This window comes from Nannospalax galili, unplaced genomic scaffold (assembly GCF_000622305.1).
Source record: "Nannospalax galili isolate Female #2095 unplaced genomic scaffold, S.galili_v1.0 scaffold127, whole genome shotgun sequence".
Classification (NCBI taxonomy): Eukaryota; Metazoa; Chordata; class Mammalia; order Rodentia; family Spalacidae; genus Nannospalax; species Nannospalax galili.
In genome coordinates this window covers 2,487,643-2,505,544 of record NW_008360326.1, presented here as the reverse complement: position 1 = coordinate 2,505,544, position 17,902 = coordinate 2,487,643, and the positions used below count along the sequence as shown (strand labels likewise).

Below are 17,902 nucleotides of genomic sequence, written 5' to 3'. Positions count from 1 at the left end.
AAGCCAATGCGGCCGTAGCTCTCGCTCATAGACTGATATTGATGACACACTTGGTGAAGGCCTTCTGGGATTTGTGGTTTATACAAAGAGGCCCGGCAAGAATTGGAGAGGCCGCAACATCGGGGGCGAGGCAAAGGTATGATGCACCCTGGGAGTTGCAGTTCTCGGTTTCGCCAACCGTTTCTGCTAAGACTTCCAAAGTAGGATTCGTTGTCAGCGCTGTCTCCAGTGGACATCCCAAGACAGCCAGGTTGATTTGGCACTTCATAAAAGTTTTTCCCAGAACAGCCTTCCTATATTGTTATTCTTAGAATTTTAGCTCCATTCGCTGCCCCAGCCATCTTCCTGGAACAAAGTGGAACCGACATTGCCATCTTTGTCAGAGTCCTCATCAGTCAATGTGATGAGCATTTATAGGAACCTCATTCCCTTATGTAAGGGACTACAGGCCTAATAAGCAAACAGAGTCAGTGAGGAATAATGAAGACGGCATACTCCTGCCAGGCATGGTAACACACGCCTTTAACCCCAGCACTAGGATGTAGAAGCAGGCAGATCTCTGTGAGATTGAGGTCAGTCTGGTCTACCTAGCAAGTTCCAGGCCAGCTGGGGTTATAGGAAGACCCTGCCTCAAAAAAAGAAAAAAAAGGGAGGGCGGCATCTTTGGTCTTCTCTTTTGACTGCGACAAAGACCTGGTGAGTTGTCTTTCCTGACATCTAGTCCAAACTAGTTCAGAAAAGACGGAGGTCAGACTTGGACACTTCATTTGAAGGCATAAAACCTGGAGGCATAAAACCTATCAGCCGTTTCTTGCTCCTTTAAGTTGACCAGTCCAAAATTAGCACACAGGAAATCACTGAAACCCTTAAAATGCAGGTCCTGGTTGGGGGATGGGATAGTTGCTGGATTCTCAATTTCTGAATTCCCCTCTCCACCTTTGGAGAGATTTATCTTTCTGTTTGAGTGTGTGTATGTATGTGTGATTATGTGTATGGATGTGACTCTTTTTCTTTTTAAAAAGATTTTATTTTTATTCTATGTGTATGAGTGTTTTGTATGTAAGTGCACCTGTATTGGGAAAGATCCAGGAGGACACTGAAGTATACAGGAAGCAGGCATTTTATTTAAGCTGCAGCCTGGTCCAGCAGGCTCAAGCCTCAAAATCTGGGAACCCCCCCCAAAGAGACTAAGTCCTTACATTTTATATCTTGGGTAATGGAGCACAACATAGGCAAATTACATATTGGTACAGTAAAAAGTTATAAAAAGCAAGCAGTTTGTCTAGTTCTTGAGGGAAAAGGCCCTGTCTGAGACAAACAGAACAGAAGAAGTTTCAGGACACAGTCAAGTGATTCTAACTAGCTGTGTCAGCATTCTAACCACAGACTTGTCAGCTGAACTTTGCTGATAGAGACAGAGAAAGAAAGAGAAAGATTAAATCCTTATTTTCCTTGAATATTCCATCAGGCTCTATATCAGTGCCTGCCTGGTGCCTGCAGAGGCTAGAAAAAGATACCAGATCCCTTGTAACTGAAGTACTGGGTGGGTGCTGAGAACTGAACCCAGGTCTTCTGGAAAAGCAATAGTGCTCTTAACTGATGAGCCATCTCTTCAGCCCATTTTATCTTTCAGTATAAGTTTGTTTGCTTCTTGGTCTCTGCTGGTCTGAGATTTTTCTTGCCTTTTTACAATTGGTTGAGAAAAACAAACTTGATCTCTAGATGGTCACCATCCTCAAACCTCCGAACCTCTGCCAGTAACGCTACAATTTAGGAAACATAGACTTTTAATTTTTTTTTCTTTTTAGTCTTCTTTTTTTGAGACAAAGTCTCCCTGTAGCCCCAGCTGGACTGGAACTCACTATGTAGACCAGGCTGGCCTCGAACTCACAGAGATCCACCTGCCTCTGCCTCCCAAGTACTGGGATTAAAGGCGAGTACCTGGCATAGACTTCTATTTTTAAAATAAAGTCTCTTGTATCCCAGAGTCAAGGATGACCTTGAACTCCTGATTTCTCTGACTTCACCTCCTAGTTGCTGGGATTACAGACCTGCCCCATTATAGCCATCTAGAACACACACTATTCTTGTTCTCATTTTATAGATGAGAAAACTGAACCAGCACTGGCCCATAATTTTCTCAAGGCCGTATTCAGCTTGTTATTCTAATGCCAAAGCACTTGCTTTTATTAAACACTTTCATAGCTAGTTGACCCTATTTCTGATCACCAGCACTCTTTCCTGTCCTCAGTGTTGAATATAGTATTCTTCTATCATCTGTGACTGTATCTGTGAAGGTTGCTATGATTCTGTTTTCAAACATAACTCATTACAAAGAGGTAAATAAATCTCTGAATAAGGAGTTGGGAAAATGGCCAGGCATTAAAGAAAAAGAGGTACAGCAATGTGTGTGTCCTTTGACAGGAGATGAGGAGGGAGGGGGGAGAAAAGAAAAGAAATTCATTTATAGGGAAAACAAAAATCTCACCAAGCTGTTGAGGAGTTAGGTAGGATGGGATACCCGTTTCAACATTTGAAGCTATATTTTTGTGCACTGTTTTAATTTTCTTACAATCATCATAGAAATTGTGTGACTTGAAACAAATTATTTCTTAGATGACGTTGATCTGTCTATGGGATTTAAGTGAGGCTTAATAAAGTGTTCAAATCTCAGTTCTATTCCTGAAAGCAGCCATGTGCCTTTGTTTTGCTTTTTCTTTCCCTTTTTCTTTTTTCCATATCCATGTGGTCTTTCTGTGTGTCTGTGCCTTCATTTTCTTATCTGCAAAGACAGAAAACAATAGCACCTTGTTCCATCTCTTTATTGTTAAAGGTGAAACAAAATAATGAGTGAAGTTGCTTAGTGAACTGTGAAATCTCAGAACAGATGGAGGAGGGATGTTGCTAGAATTTGAGGTAAGTCTTAGATCTTCAGTTTCTCTACACCTAGCACCCATTTCCTGCTACATAGTGTGAATAGCTACTAATTACTGAACACCTGTCTTGTCTTCCTGTCCCCCTACAGTCAGTTAATTTGTTAAAACTGAGTGCTACATACCTCACTCGTGCCTGTCATCAATTCACATGACAGTTGTTTCATTCTTCTGGCCTCAGCTGACGCACCTATAAAATAATACAGTGTCCTTTGATACAAGTCAGAGAACAGCGGGTCAGTGGATCCTAATCTTGGATCCCCAAATTCCTGTAAATTCTTAGAGATCCCAATTTGGAAAGTCTGGAATTGGACTAAATGATGTGGTTTTCTTTCTAGCTCTAACATCCTAAAATTCTGAGAATAGGGAAATGAAATAAGCATTCAGTCTAAAAATTGTCTTCAAAAAGCAAACTAATCAGATCCCACTCAATATTCTTAGCAACAGCATTGTTCTTTGATGGCCATTTGTATTTCTTTTGTAATGTCTGCTCAATTTATTTGCCCATTTATAAATTACATGACTTTTTCTGGTTTTTTTTTTTTTTTTTTTTTTTTTTTTTTTTTTTTGAGGCCTTGCTATATTCACTCTTATTTAGCTGTGAGGAGCTGTTGAAATGGCATCTTGTTATGTAGCCCAGGTGGTGTCAAACTCAAGGCAAATTTCTTACCTCAATCTCCTGAGTGCTGGGATTACAGACATGAGCCACCAAGCCTAGCTTTAAAAAACTAGCTTAGCATGTGGCACACACCTTTAATCACAGGACCTGGGAGACAGAGGCAGATGGGGGTGGGCGGTTCAAGGCCAGCTTGGTCTACAGAGAGTTCCAGGCTAGAAGGGGCTGCAGGGAGACCCTGTCTCAAAACACAAAAATAAAAACAAAACAAACAAAAAAAATCTATACTTCAGAAAGTTGCTTAAGGTAACAGTGAAAATTCATTTATTAAATAAGAATGTTTAAAAGCCTGGAGGGAAGCAGAGGAACGATTAGTTGTAACAGCTGAGTTCCATTTTAACTCTGAGCTTCCCAGCAACTGAAGCAAAAACAGGAAGTCATGCAAGCCATTCTACTGAACAACACAACTAAAGCTCTGAATACCAGTCCGCTAGCAGACCCAGTCTGGACTGAACCTTGATCTGGTTGCTTTTAGAATAACCCGAAGGACAGTATGATGAATACATTTTAAAAACTAAAGTTTTTATTACTAAATATAAAATCCAGCACGGTATGGTGGCTCATGCCAGTAATCATAGCACTTCGGCATTGGAGGCCGAAGATGAGAAGAAGTTCAAAGCCATCCTAAGCTACATAGCAAGTGCAAAGCCAGCCTGGGCTGCTAAGACCCTGTCTTAAAAAACGAAACTGGGAGTGGTAGCACATGCTTTTAATCTCAGCACTTGGGAAGCAGAGGCAGGTGAGTTTGCGACCATCCTGGTCTACATAGCAAGTTCCAGGCCAGCCAAAAACAAATAGTGAGTCCCTGTCTCAAAACAAAAACAAACAGAAAAATCCAAATAAGTAAATAAATACAACTCATAATTTGATTTTTAGTTCTTGATGTTTAACGGTCTTTTCATTAAGAAAATGTTGATGACTGTGAATATATTATGTGGTAAAATAAGGTGTTTTCCATTCTTAAAAATACCCAACAAGAGTGGCAAGATGGCTCACTAGGTAAATGTACTTGCTACTAAGCCTGACGACCTGAGTTTGATTCCCAGGACCCATATGGTAGAAGGAGAGAACTGATTCCTGCAAGTTGTCCTCTGACACGCACACACACAATAAATAAATTAAAATGTAACTTTAAACATCCAATAATGTTCAGTCTGTAGATCCAAAATTATAGCATAGCATACACTGTTGTAAGGGAAGGCGGAGAGAGGGCAAGTCCGTTTCTGTCCTTTCACACAGTTATGTTTTTGCAGAATGGATAACAAATAGGTAGAAATGCCACATTTAGCAGGTGTCCCAAGTACTTGTCCCACATACCACATGGGGCATACCTGTACCAAAAAGGGTTTATTATTCATTTGAAATTCAAATTTAACTGGATGTCATGTAGTTTATCTTTAACCATTAAAAGTAGTCCATCCTATGACTCTGTGCTTTTCTCCCTTGGAACAAGAAAAATCAGTCTTGGTTTTAAAACTGGTTTGTCATGACATTATGTCTGACGATATCCCACATACCACATGGGGCATACCTGTACCAAAAAGGGTTTATTATTCATTTGAAATTCAAATTTAACTGGATGTCATGTAGTTTATCTTTAACCATTAAAAGTAGTCCATCCTATGACTCTGTGCTTTTCTCCCTTGGAACAAGAAAAATCAGTCTTGGTTTTAAAACTGGTTTGTCATGACATTATGTCTGACGATAGTATTTATTATTCATTTGAAATTCAAATTTAACTGGATGTCATGTAGTTTATCTTTAACCATTAAAAGTAGGCCATCCTATGACTCTGTGCTTTTCTCCCTTGGAACAAGAAAAATCAGTCTTGGTTTTAAAACTGGTTTGTCATGACATTATGTCTAACCATAGTAGAAAACTCAAAGGAGACTGCTTCTGTTTGTAATAGAACAGCCTTCATTTGAGACAGACTTAAGAAATTCTTGTTTTAAGGTCCCTTTCCTGGGCTGTGCCGAGTTAACCTGTGATGGTAAATCTCCTCCAGTCAATGTTTATTGAGAACGTTTGGGTTTTGTTCTAACTTTATCTATATATTACACAGTAATTAAAGGTACCAGGCTTTTGCAACTGACTTTCTTTGATGGTTAATAACCATACTTAGAGGTCCATACTGATCTGGACAAAGGGACTTAAGAGACAGTTTTGTTCCTTGCCCTGGAAGGTCAACAGTGTCCCAAGGGACTATGGGAATCTCTTGATATGTCTGTAACTGTGATGAGTCACCTGTCCTCTTGTTCAAGGAGGTCATGGAGACCCCACCAGAGAGACTCAAACCAGTGTCCAGTCTGCAAAGAGGAGGGTCGGCACAGAGGAAGCATTTCCTCCATGCTTCCAAGCAAAGCCCAGGTCGAGCAGGACCTCTTGACTTATCTTCATGTAGATGGAACTGGTAAAAGAAAGCCTAAGGAGCCAGGGGCACCCCACCAAGCCCACGTGACCCCTGAGGACCAGATCCTCAAACAACCTTAAAGTAAAAGTAAAATGGTTTATTTGGGTCAACTATACAGTCTTAAACACTCAAAAGAAAAGTATAACCAAAAATTAAAATAATAAGTATATTTCTTTAAGAGTCCAAAGGATTGTATTTTCCAGACTTAAGTCCAGGTAAAATGTTATTTAGAAAATGATGACTACGTTTATTTTACTTCCTATCTACTGATTCTAGCCACTCCAACAGCTATCAGAGTACCTGAAAACAAATCCTAAGTTCATCGCTCTCGAGTCCAGTCTTGGCGGCCCAAAGAAAAATGAAAAAAAAACCCAATAGATGGATGCTTTTGAAAGCCCTCATCAGAAAATTCCAATGGACTTTAAGTGTTTAAAGTTTGCCTTGTTCTGACTTTTTCTGGTTCCCTGTCTAGAACTTGTAATGTTAACTATTCTTGCCTTTATTTCTCCTTCATGTCTCAATTTGAGAGTCTTTTAAATAGGCCCACTGAAGGGGTACCCCAATTGCCACTCTCTACATCCCTGTTCAGCATGGAAGAAGCCAGAGTGGTCTGTGTCCTGATTCCCCATGGGCAAATTGGGTTACCTCTTCAAAAATAAAAAAATAAAAAAAATCCTTGCTCTCCTAGAAGCTACTAAATGAGATTGTACCTCAATTTGGCATCCCTATTGGTCTGGGATCTGACAATGGCCTGGCTTTCATAGCCTGTGTATCTAAAACCTTAGCTTCTGTCCTCCAGATAGATTGGAAACTACATTGTGTATATCAGCCCCAGAGTTCAGAACAGATGGAAAGGATGACTAGAACTATTAAGGAAACTTTGACTAAGTTAATAGCAGAGACTGATGGTAACTGGTAAGTAAGGAAGAGTAATAAGTCCTCTTCCTTTTGCCCTTTACAGGGCTTATACTGAGTTCAGTATTGTGTAACTGTATTAATTCAACAGCGAACCTAAAAATTTTATAGCTACTTTTAAAAGAGATGTATCTTTGCTCTGGAAACTGTTGTTGAATATGTTAAAACTGTAATGAAGTGCTTCTTCTAAAAAAAAGCCAGATGTACTCCTTATGTAAAAGGATTTACTCCCTTTGAGATCTTGTTTGGGTGACCTCCACCCCGTGCTCCCCACTTAGGGGAGGAAAATCTGGCGGAAATATCTAATTACAGCCTTTTACAGTCATTGCAGGCCCTGCAAAATGCTCTGAGCCAGGTACACGGACTAGTGCAGGAGGCTCATGAGCCCAGTCATCCCTCACTGACCACTGAACAGACAGATCTGGAACCTGGTAATTGGATTTGAGTCCGCAGACATCAAGCGCCTAACCTCGAACTCAAGTGGGCTGGTCCATACCCAATCATCTTACTGACTCCAACTGCTGTTAAAGTTGCTGGACATGCCCATTGGAGTCACCGTTCCCAAGTTAAGAGAGCCCATCTGGACCACATTCCTCAAACATAGACAATAAAAAGAACATACAATCCCCTCAAGGTCAGACTGGTAAAAAAATCTTAATTCTTATATTCTCCTTCTAGATAATAAAAACTGTTACTGAGTACAATGACTGAAATCCCCATGAGCCATCCCCTGATAATTGGGTATTTAAAAAAACTTCAACCTGATAATTGAGTATTAAAAAGAACTTCAGATGGTAAGATCTTAGCCACTAGCCACTCCCCTGGCTTTCTGTTTGGCCTTTGTTGTCTGGTTTTTTTTTTTTACAAGTAAGAGTAATCTGTTTTCTTTACAAGAGTAACTATTTGTGTCCCGTCTCCTCGACCCTGGGCATATGGAACTCCTAGTTATGAAAAACAGCTACAAAGCTTACAGGCTTATGGATGTCCAACAGATGAGAGTCCAAAATGTAATCATAAAAATAAGTGGCATTATGAAACTTAGTGCTGTGAGACATTCGTCTCATAGATTAAATCTAAAAATAGATAAATTTCCTTTCAGCGTGAAACTCCTAGTATAAAAAGGTAAACAGTCCCAGGGGACTATGGGAATCTCTTGATATGTCTGTAACTATTCGTGTCCCATCTCCTTGACCCTGGGGATATGGAATGCCTAGTCATGAAAAACAACTGCAAAGCCTACAGGTTTATGGATGCCCAGCAGATGGGAGTTCAGACTATAACCTTGAAAATGAATGGGTCTTGGGAAATTGTCCTAGCCATGAACCATGGGATGTGCTAATTCCAGACATTTTACATCTGGTTAACTACTTATTTTCGCTTCTGTAATCTGCTTGCTATTTTGGGTCACCTTGACACAAAGCATAAGACCACCCTGTTATTGTATGACCACCCAGTAACTGCTGATTCCAGCCTTTTTACTATACTTGTTATGGCTCGGGAGTTGACTATTTTAAAATTACAAAGTTGATTGCCAAGTTACATGACTATATCACTTGTCTGTATAATGATTGGTTGTTGATTAATAGAGTCAAAGTTCTGCTATGTTGTACAAACCTGATTGGTTCCCAAGTGTCCTGTTTGAATAATATTTCTGTAATCCTATAAAAACTCTGACCCAACAATCATCAGGGCTGCCTCTACTCTGGAGACAGACAGCCTGGCTGGTCGAAAATTAAAATTTACCTTGCTACTTTTCTTAAAGTGGTGTTGGTGATTTTTTGCAAACTCCGTCCTGTAACAGCCTTGACCTTGTTACTATGGTTCGAAATGTCCCCCACAGGATCGAAGTTTGAGTGTTTGTTCCTCACTAGTAGTGATGTTTGGGAAGCCATGGAACTTTTGGGAGGTGGGGCTTGGTTGTTGTTAGAAGCAGGTCACTATGGAGGGATGAGACTTTGAAGGTTATAGGAGGCCCCTGATTCCTGTCACACTCTCTTTGTTTCCTAGCCTGCTGTGACATGAGCATCCTCTGTAACACGCTCCTTCCATCATGAACTGAGCTGCTCTGCCAGGCTTTCCTCACCACCATGGTGAAATGAAACCCTCTGAAACTATAATCTATTATCTTTCTTCCTTTAATTTGTTTCTACTGGTATTGTGTTCATGGTGATGCAAAAGTAATATGCATGAGTTTGGGGGGCTAGGAATTTAACCTAGGGTCCCACACATGCCCAGCAAGTACTTTACCACTGAGTTCCCAGTCCTGCTGTTCTCGAGGTTTGATTCTATACTACTCTTGTGAATTGCACTTAGCTTTCCAATGTATTCTTTATTTTGGAGCCAAGACTTATTAGTTACTCTCCTCATTGCTGTGACAAAATGCCCAATAAAAGCAACTTAAGGGAAGAAGGGTTTGTTTTGACTCACAGTTTGAGGGTGCAGTCCATCATAGTGGGAAATTCATGCTGGCGGGGGTTGAGGTCACATTGCATCAGCAGCCAGGAAATTAAGAGAGAAGGATGCTGGTTCTCAGCTTACTTTCTCTTTTTAACTCAGCTCAGGACCAGTGCAAGCAATGGTGTTGTCCACATTTAGGGTAGGTCTCCCCACCTCAATTAACCCAACATAAAAACTCCTTCACAGGCATGTCAAGAGATTTGTTTCCATGGTGATTCCAAATCCAAACAAGTTAGCAACCAAGATTAACCATCACAGAGGAGAGGGCCATCATTTAACCAAAGACAGTCTGTTGCTTATTACCAGAGAATCGGTGGCTCCCACCTCTCTAGTCAGTCTTCCTCCCTTCTTCCCTCCCTTTAGCTCACCCTCCTTTTATCCATTCCTCCCCCATCTTGGAATAGTTATCTGTACATTTACTATGAAATACAGGCCCATAATGGCATTGATCATAAAAGGATCCAAAGGTGTGAATTTGTTATTCTAAGGTTCAACCCAAGTAAGTCCTTCAGGATTCCACATCATCTCTGGGCTATCTTGGACTCTGGGTCCCTAGAGGACAAATGCTGTGTCTAAGTAATATTCTGTAACTCTCAGTTTTCTACCTTGTAGACCAAAAGTTTACTAGGGGTTACATTTCCACAGAATCTCTGTCGTTTTCTTTTCTTGACCCATAAAGTGGAATTCAGAAAAGACCTTAGAGACTATCAGTCTCCCCTCTTAGGAGGTAGAGAAACAGAAGCCCAGAGAGGTCAGCTGGGTCTGATTAACCAGGCCAGGGAGAGGTGCCTTAGCGGGGCTCTTTCTAGGGCTTAATTAGATGTACAAATGGTTGCTACACGCCTGGCCTTGCCTAATGGCCTGTGTCTGGACACCTAAACAAGATTAAACTCTCCCCAGGGAGCCTCCCGCTGGTGATGTAAATGCTGGGCTTCCCTCTCCCTCCTTCTCGGACGCCCTAGAACAGAACTTGACGGTCTTTGGGGAGGATTTTTTGACAGTCACCTCAAGGGCACACCACTGCTCAGGTTAATTATGCCTAGAGTATTGTGGTAAGATCCAGGAGCAGATGCAAGGCTCTGGGTAGTTATGGAGGCTGTTCCCTCCTGTGGTGCTGCCAGTTGGCAAAGGCATTTGCATATCCAAAGCACAGAGGAGCAATGTGAAGGTTTATAAGGCAAGAAATTCACCTTCCTTAGCGGTTGTTCCGTTCTGATGGACTTAATTGCTCTGAGTCTGACAGTTCCACTCTTGTCTGCTCTCCCCAGCCGCCTTCCCCAAACTCTGAATGTGGTACAATGTCAGAGCCCATAGAAGAATCTCAGTAACACGCCTTCCAGGGACTGGGCTTGCCACTTCTCTAAGCGTCTTCATCTCTCTGGCTGTTTGGGTTTCCTCGCCGGGATTACTTCACAAGCCTCCTTCTCAAATCTGGCACATGTTTTACCGGGACAAGTGTGTACATCCTTTGCCAGATGCGTCCCCCTCGACACTCTGCTCTAATTTGCTTCAACTTGTAAGATGACACTTTTTCTGTTCCTCCAATATTGCCAGCTCTACTTTTTTCATCCATTCATTCATGTACTCACTTGAGGAAAATTCAAGGACTGCACAATGACTGAAGGAACAGGGACTGCAGCAGGACAGGAACACCCAAGGATGGCGCCCTTCATAGGGCTTATAATAGAGTGAGGAGGGTGCATAAATGAGGACGGGGTGGGGGAGAAACTTGAAACGAAGTGAAGGGCCTAAACAGAGGGCCCAAGGAGAGAGACTAAAGGGGACGCTAGCTCAGAATGGGGAAGAAAGGTGGCGTGGAGCCTGAAGGAGAGCCAGCAACCACTAGTTTCAAAAGCAGAGGCAGGCTGTTGCCTTACTTTTCCTATAGAGATGTGAGCAAACATCTATTCACCCCAGACAGGAAGGACAATGACCAAAGGAACAAGGCTTACTTGCAACCAGTGGTGTGAGTGACCCAATACAACTTCAGGACTGAAAAGTCTCACCCCAGCATGAGTAATTGACCTCCCCAAAGCTGCAGAGTTGGGGTCCTCCCTTCAGTCAGTCTTCCATTTCCTACATACTTTAGCCCCTCCAGGAGCTACATGCACCTGGGACAGGATTATATACAGTTGGGAGGAGGCACAGGAAGGAGTGGCAAGGTCTAATGAGCATTCCCTCCAATGAGGGAGCAGCAGCAGGCTTGCGCTGAGGGTCTCTTTTGGATAATCACATATGCACTGCTGCTCGGAAAGACAGGATTCCACAGCACAGGCCCACTGCAGCAGGTGAGCAGGAGACAGACAGGTTTGAGAAACTGTAAGGAGACTGGCATGATCATGGGTGGTGTGAGAGGAGAGAGGTTCCAGGGAAACTGCAAAAAAAAAAAAAGAATAGGTAATTTGGGGCCCTGCAGACTGTGAACTGGTCTAGCTTTTGTTTTAAAAACAGTGGGAAGCCACCCAAAAAGTTCCTACTGGAATGGAATGATCTGATATGGGTCTGCAAAAGATCACTCTTTCTTCAAAGGCTGATCAGCTGATTAGAACTTCAGTGATTGTGGAGAGTTTGGAATGTCGCAGGTCCAGAGCCTAATTACCATTTCTCTTGGGCCATCTTTAGCCCCCCAAATAGCCACTCCTTACCCACTTTTGTTTCTGATTTAACATCCCATGACTAACAGATAAAAACCTCTTGGAATGTATTAACTTAGCAGACCACCAGCTTCCACCAACCAGAAGGCTGAGTGCCATCAGATGGTATCTGAGGCCTGTAGCTGAGATTTCTTTTTTGCTGTAACTGCCTACTTAATGTTTCCACCAATGTATTGGAAAGTGTCTTGATTTAGACTTTTCTTTGTTCCGTTACTATAAAAACTTCATGAAACTGATTCCACACTGGAACATGGAATTTGGGGTAACCCGAATCTGTTCCTGGGCCATAGTCACTCATATTTGCCTCCAGAATTTTCTATTTCTTATCCCCTTTGAGGTGAGAGTTGTGCTTTTGCATCAACAATGGGAACTGAATGGGAGACAGCCCCACTGCTCCATCTCAGAAAGTCTGGCTGTGTGAATTCAGCACTCACCACATAGTCCTCCCACTGATGTTGATGGTCATCAAGCTGACTTAGAAAGTTGAAGTAGTACACTTTTGTATGAACTGTTTTTTTTTTTTTTTTTTCCTAATACCAGGTAGTTTCTTTGCAGAAATAAAAATTGGAGAAATGATGGCTTTTTTCATGGCAATTAAGGAAAAAATGAAAGCAAAATGAACCTAAGTCACTTGCTTCTCAAGGACAACATTGAAGTCTAAATTAGAGCTTAGATGTCTAGTTCCTGCTGCTGAGCACATATGTTGCTCTGTAGATCTTACAACAGATGTAAGTTACCAGTGTTTGATATGCTTTTTAAAAAATTTAAGTATTTTATTTTATGTGTATGAGTGTATTGCCTGCATGTATATAGTGCACCTGTGTCATGCAATGCTCACAGAGGTCAGATGGGGGCATCGGATCCTCTGGAACTGAAGTTATAGGAGGTTGTTAGCCGCCATGTGGGTGCTGGGAACAGAACCCAATCCTTTACAAGAACAGCTTGTGCTCTTAACTGCTGAGCCACCTCTCCAGCCCCTCATATAATTTTATTCATTACCTGTATGAGAAATTTGCTAAGTGATAATACCCAATTTGTATCTTACATGAAAATTTAACATTGGATTAGAAGTCATTGGCCAATTGCAATGTTCCTGAAGACCACAAGGGGGCAGATAATATTCCAAGAAAACTTGCCCGTGTCCTGTCCTTGTCACCTAGTGACTCTCTGGGTTCCTCTTTTCTGCCCCTTTTCTTAGTTCTCCATAATATGCTTTGTTTCTTCTTACATCTTTGTTGTTTGGGGCTACATTTGTTAACTTTCCATCCTCTCTTTTTCTCTGTTCTTTCACAGCTGACCTGCCCATAACACATGCTAACGTTTACTTTTTCTTTTTTTTTTTTTTTTTGTTTTTTTGCGACAGGGTCTCCTTGTAGCCCCAGCTGTCCTAGATCTCGCTATGTAGACCAGGCTGGCCTCGAGCTCACAGAGATCTGCCTGCCTCTGCCTCCCAAGTGCTGGGATTAATATTTTTAACAGTTTGCTGTGTGTTGAATTGCTCTTGGTTTTGAACTCGACTCTGAATAGAAGTACATAAAATACTTATGCTCCCCTCACTTAGCCTTTCTGCAGTTTGTCTTTTGAGTTTTACTTCCTCTAGCTACCAACTGCCTTCTGCCTTACAGCTGAGAGGTCTTCAACAGACAAAGTAAGATCCCATTAGGACTGAAATAGCACAAGATACAAAGACTGTTCTGTTGAGGAATTTCAAGAACAAGGGAAGTTTTAGGAGGCCTTGAGACTTGTATCTTGTTTCCAATATAACTCAGGCAGACTCCAAACCACCCAAAGTGCTGCAGAATGCTATGAATCTCGGGGGAAGGGAATTCTTCTCCTTAATCCCAGCATTTGATTTCATTTTTTTTTTTTTTTTCCCCTAGACAGGGTCTCCCTGTAGCTCCAGCTGGCCTGGAGCTCACTATGTAGACTAGCCTCAATCTCACCAAGATCTGCCTGCCTCTGCTTCCTGAGTGCTGAGATTAAAGGCATACACCCCTACTCCCAGTTTGTCAGGAGATTTTTCTTAACATCCACTCCAGATTCTGTTCATATTTATTCTCTCCAATGGACAACAATCTGTGGAGAGCCATGCAATCTCATCTACAATACGCATGATCAGACATCAGGATGGTAAGGGTGCAATGCTGGCTTTCTGCAGCAAACAGAACTGTTCACATCTGTATTTGATGGAGCCACTCAGACTAATTCAAGAAGGAACTATTCCATTCATCATGAATGTAAATTATCCTAATAGAGCAGCTAAGAGCAGAATGCTTTCTAGGTAGCTTACAGGAAGGGACCTCCTACTCCTGGATGCAATAATAGAAAACCACTGGCCATCAACTCCATTTGGGAAAGAACATTAGCATCCCATCTGTTTACCTCCTTGGTCTTCAGCACTGGTTTCCAGGAAATCAGCTCCTTCTTAGCAATCAGTTCAATATTATTTGAGTTTTAATTTTATTTTCTCTCGTAAGTTTCAGAAAAAGTAGGATCACTCTTTCTAACCCTATGTTAATAGCAAATGATATATAGTCCAGTAAGTATCCAACGCCTTTTAGACTTCTGGCACCAGTCTCTACTTCTGGACTGTGGAAGTAAATCCTCACTTGCCACTACCCTGCTTCCATTTAAATGGAAAATTCCTGAATTCTCTCTCAGTACCCTCTCCAACTTCCTATAGCTCATTCTCCTTTATTTGTAGACAAGTGTAAGTATCATCTCAAAAATATCCCCCCCCAAAAAGATGAACAAGTTGCTATAGGGATTTAGCAGGGAACTCCGATGGTGGGTAAATAGCATGTGGAGCAAGGTTAAATGGGTGAAGTGATAGCTGAACTGACCTTCGAAGGCTGGAAGGGAATGTGACATTCAGAAATAATAGTGAGGAAGGTGGTTATTCCAAGAATGATTAACTGGGTAGAAGCACACATGCTGAGGAGATGTGCTTAATTGAGTGAAATCATATTTAAAAGTTTTCTATTATTACTGTTATTTGGTGGTACTAAGGATGAACCCAGAACTGCCCACTAGGCAGGCACTCTACCCCCTGGCCCAAGAGTTTATTATTTATTAGGAATTGATTGACTTGCAGGAGATTTTCCTGTATGACATGATCTTTAGGACCCTATCAACAAGGCTGACAGTGCTAGATAGCTTTAGCTGTCAACTTGACACACCTGGGTTGAGGGAGCCTCCAGTGGGGAATTGCCTCCATTGGACTGGCCCGTGGCCATGTCTGTGGGGCATCTTCTTGATTGTTGAGTGATGTTGCAGGGTGTTGGGAAACAAGCCTACTGTGGGTGGTGCCACCCCTGGACATGTATTCCTGTGTTGTATAAGAAAGCAGGCTGAGACCAGGAGGGGCGGGGCGGTGGGGGGGGGTGCCTTCAATCCCAGCACTTGACCTTACCTTTTCTCAAAAAGACAAAAAAGAAAGAGAGAGAGAGAGAGAGAGAGAGAGAGAGAGAGAGAAGAGAGAAGAGAGAAGAGAGAGAGAAGAGAGAGAGAAGAGAGAGAGAAGAGAGAAGAGAGAAGAGAGAGAGAAGAGAGAGAGAGAGAAGAGAAGAGAAGAGAAGAGAAGAGAAGAGAAGAGAAAGCAGGCCAAACACAGCCCAGGGGAGCAAGCCAGTAAGCAGCTGTCCTCCATGGTCTGTGCTCCAGGTTCCTGCCCTGAGTTCTGCTTTGGCTTCCCTCAGTGATGAACTGTGAACTGGGAGCTGTAAGATAAAATAAACCCTTTCCTCCCCAAGTTGGTTTTGGTTAGTGGTTTTGTTTTTTTTTTTTGAAGGCAAACTAGAACAGCAACTGTTATTCTACTATGAGGACACACAACAAGGAAATGACATTCTCTCAAAAGGAAATCGATGGATGGTGAAGAGGCTGTTGGATCCCCTGGGACTGGAGTTACAGTTTTTAGCTGCCATGTGGGTGCTGGAATTCGAACCCAGGTCTTCTGCAAGAACAACCAGTGTTCTTAACTGCTGAGCCATCTCTCCAGCCCCTTGGTCAGTGTTTTTTATCACAGCAATAGAAAGCTAACTAGAACACTAAGTGAAGAGCTGGTCCAAGTCCCTCGGTGGGGTGTTTTTTGTGCTTTGGTGGAATTTGGCATTTCAGTATAACTCTTAGTTACAACAAAAGTGAGAGAAGTAGCCCCCATGTTAATACCACTTGTCTCCCCGTGAGCCACCTCAAAGCCTAATTCTTTAGCTAGCACTTTATCAATAGCATGTCTTAATTACATTTGAGACTTTGAAAATATGCCTCACTATGATCATATCTACAAAGTAGATTTTAGTCACAGGCATTGAAAAATTGCAGTTGTTTAGAAGAAATAGGGAACTTATCAAGTAATGTCATTTGATGGCAGCTACAGATATTGATGGTGCACTTCTTGGAGCAATGGTTCCCCAACCCCATCTCCCATCACCACCCTATATATCAAGTGCACAAGTTATATCATGTATGTAAAATGACCCAAAGGCCATTGGATCACTCCCAAAGTTCAGGTAGAACTTTAAGGGAACTGAGTACAAAGCCATGGTTAGATATTAAAAAGCCCCTGGGCTAAGTGAGCTTCTAGACAAACTCAGGCTCCAGAGAAGAGCCAGTTCCCCAAGGATCTAATTCATCTAGGATGTGCAGAGGGAGGAGCCCCCAAAGCCAGGCCCACCCTGGCTTGCACAGGGTGGGCATCTTCTAACCATCTGGCACGTCTTTATCCAATACCTCCTCTTGTCTAGATTTTGCTAGGCACCCAGTCCTCACTCAACCAGTGTGTGCTGTTTGTGTGATCAAGTCATTTAGGGAAAAGCCTTTTAATTAAAAGGAGAGCAACAAATTATTAAATCAGAGCCATTTATTACCCTGCCATCTGGCCAGAACTCTTCTTTCCCCTCCCCCCTTTTCCCAAGCCTTCTCGGGCATTTAAAAAATGACAGAGCAGAAATAGAGGCAGAGCATGCCCACCTGGACTTGGAAAGGGCTGTCTAACCTTTACTGGAAGCAGAGTGAGGATTTTAGGGAGACTTCTTGGTGTCCAGTCTCCTCATACTGTAGAAGTAGAAACTTTCTACAACCATAAAATGATACGTCTAGCTGAAAGCTGTGAGATGCCAGGCGCAATCACAGGCTTAGTGGAGGTGCTCAGGAAATGGCAATTAAAGCTGAAGCCTGTAAGTGAGAAGCTTTGTGTGGATGATGGTGGCAGTGACGGCAGTGGCAATGATGTCTGGGGCAGTCACTAGATATTTCCTACCTGTAAGCCCCACCTGGTCCTCATTTTGTTGTGACCCACAAGCACATTTCTTTGTTTCCATCCTCCAAATGCCAGAAATGCTTGGGAATCCATGGTCATGTAGCTGGAGATTTGAGTATGCTTTGGGCGTGATTAAACAAAAAGCTAGGAGAGATTTGGAGTAGGAAGAGGCTGGGCAATCAAACCCTGAGGTACATTTCCATAGGTAACAGCCCAGGGAGGGTCACACTGGATGGCATAATAAGACAGTCAGACACAATTTCCTAAAAGTAAAATCACCATGAACGTGACAGCTATGAATACAAACTAATGCAAGCATATTGGAGACTCAATTACCATGAGCAGTGGAGCTGTCAGGTATGTGATTTTCCAGAATGGTGAACAGCTCTAGTAAAGAACTGAAAGAAACAACTTACAAAGAACTTTCATTCTTATTATTTACTAGTATATAATAAAAATCACATTTAAAAATTCTGTTTATAAGGCTGGGGAGATGGCTCAAGAACTTTCATTCTTATTATTTACTAGTATATAATAAAAATCACATTTAAAAGGCTGGGGAGATGGCTCCATGGACAGAGCACTTGCCATGCAAGT

The 17,902-nt window shown here is 42.1% G+C and overlaps 1 long non-coding RNA gene across 1 annotated transcript; it reads left to right on the top strand.

The window, feature by feature from the left end:
- Nucleotide 1: 1 nt before the first annotated feature.
- Nucleotides 2-7,509, top strand: LOC115068907. Its single transcript, XR_003848246.1, has 3 exons — nucleotides 2-136; nucleotides 2,834-2,916; nucleotides 7,257-7,509. It is a non-coding gene; the product is annotated as an uncharacterized LOC115068907 (long non-coding RNA).
- Nucleotides 7,510-17,902: the final 10,393 nt, after the last annotated feature.